Source organism: Dipodomys ordii, unplaced genomic scaffold (assembly GCF_000151885.1).
Source record: "Dipodomys ordii isolate 6190 unplaced genomic scaffold, Dord_2.0 Scaffold49, whole genome shotgun sequence".
Lineage (NCBI taxonomy): Eukaryota > Metazoa > Chordata > Mammalia > Rodentia > Heteromyidae > Dipodomys > Dipodomys ordii.
The window spans coordinates 1,492,602-1,497,330 of NW_012267265.1; positions in this window are offsets into that span (position 1 = coordinate 1,492,602).

The window sequence follows — 4,729 nt, forward strand, 5'->3', positions numbered from 1 at the left end:
AGCCGCGGCGGCGGCGGCTGTGGTAGGTGTGGCTGTGGGGCGCCCCCGCCGCCGCCCGGGCGGCCTCCGCTCTGCTAGGGAGTTGATTTTTACAAGCTTTCTCCAGTAAATGACAGCTCCCGTCGCTCTCCTGGGAAGGGAAATCCCGAGCCTGGAGGAGACGGAGGGAGAGGGAAGTGTGGCTCGGGCCGGGCACCTCCCAAGGTGGGGTCTTTTGTCCGGAAGCGGCCTCCCCGTGGGAAGGCCTCTGTCACCCCGAGGTCCCCGGGCGCGGCGCGGCCCAGCCCACCCCGGGCCGGGTCTCATCCGCCTGGCCGCGCGCGCGCGCCCTGAGCCGGGCCTCGGGCTGGAGAATGAATGAGGAGGACTCTTGGAAGAGTACGCGACCTGGCTTCCAAAGACAAGATGTCGTGTGATGGAAATGGGGCTGGCTACACTGAGTGGGGTGTACACGCCAGAAACCTTGCTGAAGGAGTTCTGAAAGAGTGAGGAACTTGCCCCGGGGCGGCTGGGGTGGGGGAAGGCTCCTCCCCGCACCCCTCTATTTTTAAAGCTGGCCAGTGCCAATCTTTTCACTGCTCTGCCCTGCCAGGAAACTCTGACTTGGCTTTCTCAAAGCCTTGGATCCAACTCCTAGGCAAAGATAAGACATTGCTGGGTATGTCCTAGGCTGTGTGATTAGCATGCTTAATATGTCTCTGTAGTCATATTAAATATGGTGCCCTTTTTTTTTCCGATGAAGACAGACACCCAGTGATCACGTAATCTGTCGTTAGTAACAGTTTAAAAAAAAAAAGGAATGAAGTGACCCAAATTCCGTATCCACCAAAAGCCAGGTTCCTTAGTCGTCATCTTACAGAGGTCCAAACCTTGAGTCAGGTTAACAGTAGATGGCCCCTGGATTCAGCTGCCCATAGTCCAAGGTTCCTTCACTTTACTGCTGACCTAGAAAGTGGACCAAGAGGAGCATTGGCTAAGAAGCTTAGTAAAACAGAAGTCTTTAGAAGTGCTTTGCACTAATCTCCAAATGGGGGTGAGCCTCTAACTCACTCAGAGCTGAAACAAGTCTTTTGAATAGCAGAGAAGACTATGGCAGATAAGGATATACTCAATGCTGACTACTTTCCATTTTCTAAGGAATCAGCTTTCTGCTTTAAGCACAACCTTTTTGCTCTCCTTAAAAAATTCTACTTCTGGGGGCTGGGAAGGTGGCTCAGTGGTAGAGTGCTTGCCTCCGGTGCATGAGACCCTGGGTTCGATTCCTCAGCACCACATAAGCAGAAAAAAGCCGAAGAGGTGCAGTGGCTCAAGTGGTAGAGCACTAACCTTGAGCTGAAAGCTGAGGGACAGCACCCAGGCCCAGAGTTCAGGCCCATAACCGACATCTCCCCCCCCCAAAAAAAATTCTCTTTCTGTGTAATCTGCTTATTAACCACATCACTATACAATGAAGATACTCCTGTCTGTACTCTGTGCAGCAACTGTGACACAACATTTGATATAGAAGAATTTTTCAACTATTGGCCAGTATTGGTTGTAGGTACTGTCAAGTATTGTTGGAAATTTGGACCTACATATGATAACAACAGGAATGGAAGACTGTTATAATCTCTTACTGTGACTCAGAAAGTATATGGAGTGATTACTCAGCACCCAAAAGTTTTCTGACTATAATTTCAGTAGGTTTGGGGGGTTTTGTTTTGTTTTGGTGATACTGGGGTCTAAACTCAGGGCCCTGCACTTATTTGCTAGTCATGGTTGAGGGTACAACCTCCAGACCTCGCACATGAAAGTTTTAGAATTTTCTCGTGATCTTTATTTCTGAAATAGTTGATCAATGTGTAAGTATTCAGAAAAAACACAGATCCATTTCCTCTGCTTTAAAAAAAAAGTCACGACTCACTACGTATATATACTATATATAGTCACTAAAGACTCACTATATATTTATAATCTTATTGTAGTTATAATTGACTTAAAGTACTTGTTTGGAACATTGAATTTTTTATCTTATATGATATCTTTTGTAATTTACAACATACCTAAAAAGGAATACTCTAGAGGGTATCCTGCTGTCCTCTCGTATTTCTTTCTATATTATACCTGAGGTCTTCAGACCTTCCATTTATTTATTTTGAAGCAGGATGTTATGATGTAGCCCAAGCTGGTCTCAAACTCAATTCTCTTGCCTCAGCCTCCCTGGTGCTGGGATTACAGGCATGCACTACCATGACCTGCAAAGATTTCTCACTTTAATTACCAAGACACTGCTTGAATTCAAATCCAACACCAAATGAGAGCTGAGGATCACAATTCAAATCCAGCCCAGGGAGGAAAAGGCCATGAGACCCTTAATCTCCAATTAACCACTAGAAAGCCGGAAGTGGCACTGTGGCTCAAGTGGTAGAGCACTGGCCTTGAGCTGAAGAACTCAGGGACAGCACCCAGGCCCAGAGTTCAAGCCCCATGACCGACAAAAAAAAGTTACACATAGGTCTCTTCTCATTGCTTAGAAGCTTTATAATATAAAGGTACATCGTACAAAGTACTTTCTTTGTGAACCCCAGTCCCACCATGCTCACTTGTTCCTAATAGGAATCTTCAAGGGGCTGGAAAGGTGGCTCAGTGGTAGAGCGCCTGCCTTGCACGCATGAGGCCCTGGGTTCGATTCCTCAGCACCACATAAGCAAAAAGAAAAAAGCCGGAAGTGGCGCTGTGGCTCAAGTGGTAGAGTGTTAGCCTTGAGCTGAGGGACAGAGCCCAGGCCCAGAATTCAAGCCCCAAAACCGGACCCCCCCCCAAAAAAGTAGGAATCTTTAAGTGCCATGAATTCAAATTCACAAACACAAAATTGTATTATTTTGTGGTGCCTTTTACCTCTTGGTATATGACCTTCCATGCCAGTTTCTCATCAACTATCTAAAAATTAGCTAATTGCATGCCATCATGCCATATTTTAATACCTTTCTTTCCCATCTAACATTTGAAGTCTGCTTGTGAATGGACAGATGAACAAACAGTGCTTAACTTAGTGTTGGATGGAAGAGACATTCCTGCTCTTTGCCTAGTTCACAGCTTCCATTTACAGTTACTCTCCTTCCAACTCCTAGAGCACTATTTGTGTTCAAGCCAGTGCCATGCAAATAGTCCACATTTCAGCTTTTGTCTTTTCTCTTCCAGTTGCAGCAGTATACAAAAAGTATCCACTTACAAAGAAGGAGCTTTCTTACTCTATTTGTGTACTTTGCAATGGGAAGGGGATAGGAAGAGGAATAGGAAAAACAAAACATGCTAATGCAGTGAAAGTGACAGGAAAGTTGAAATATACTTTGAATAGACTGAAAGCACTCTTGTTTTGTGTAAGAATTGCAGTGTTCAGTGGAGAGTGGAAGAGGCTCACTGAATTACATTAGATCCAGGTTTACTGCCCTGCATGGGTAAGTTAAAGGCATGTTTTTAGAAATATTTGTTGCCCCACTTTATGGTTTTTGAGGTTGAAATCAGAGAGTGGGAATATAACAGTACAACAATACAGAGTATTGTAGAGTTGTCTTTCTGTACTAATGAACATCTGTTAAGTCTTATATTTGGTAGGTACTCTTTTATAAGTGGTGTGCAGAATACACAAAATCTTCCCATGGCAGCTATATTCTTTGTGAAGCTAGTTTTTTTAGTTTCATTTTACAACTGAATAAATCGAGGTAAGAGGAGGATAAATTTCTCATGGTCATCTAGTAAATTGATAGCTTTGCTTCTGTAAATCATTGCTTACTACCATTGAACCATGAAATCAGATTTACTCTTTTCTTGTCTTATGTCAGTTATTTTTAAAAATTGAAAGAGGATGGATTGTAGTATTCCTAATGTTTGGTTTCTAACAAAAATTCAGCTTCTTGAGTGTTAACCATTTCATAGCTACTTTATGGTTATCTGAAGTCAGTATCTGTAGAGTGATACTGAGCCTCCCAAGTGTGTAACTAACTCCAAATTAGAGAACTCTCAGAATCAGAAATAGACACAATGGATTTTGGTTCTGCATGAGGAAAGGTGGCAGAGGGAAGAAAAGAAGTACTGTGATACACAGGAACCTCATCTGGGAAATAGAGGAAAACAGTGGACTAGCAAAGACATTAATGACATGGACCTTTTCCCTCAAACCTGGTGAAAAGAAGTAGTATGCCTGAAAAAAAAAATCTGTTTCTGAAAATTAACTAAAAATACCATTTAAAGTGGAAAAAAAGGAAATGAATGTCTTTTTTTTGGGGGGGGGTCCGGTCGTGGGGCCTGAACTCTGGGCCTGGGCGCTGTCCCTCAGCAATTCAGCTCAAGGCTAGCGCTCTATCACTTGAGCCACAGCGCCACTTCCGGCTTTTTTTCTTTTTGCTTATGTGGTGCTGAGGAATGGAACCCAGGGCCTCGAGCATGCAAGGCAAGCGCTCTACCACTGAGCCACCTTCCCAGCCCCATGAATGTCTTATATACATGAAATGGAATGTAACTCCTCTCTAATATATGTGTGTGTGTGTGTGTGTGTGTGTGTGTGTGTGTGTGTGTGTGTGTGTGTGTGTGTGTGTGTGTGTGTGTGTGTGTATGTATGTATGTATGTTACAGATACTAAAAAGGGGAAAACTACAGCATGAATGAGTCTTAGAAAATGCACTATTGAGTAAAGGGCTTACAAGTTTTTGTGTGCATCATGAAACCCTTATAATGTTCAAAAAACTGAAAC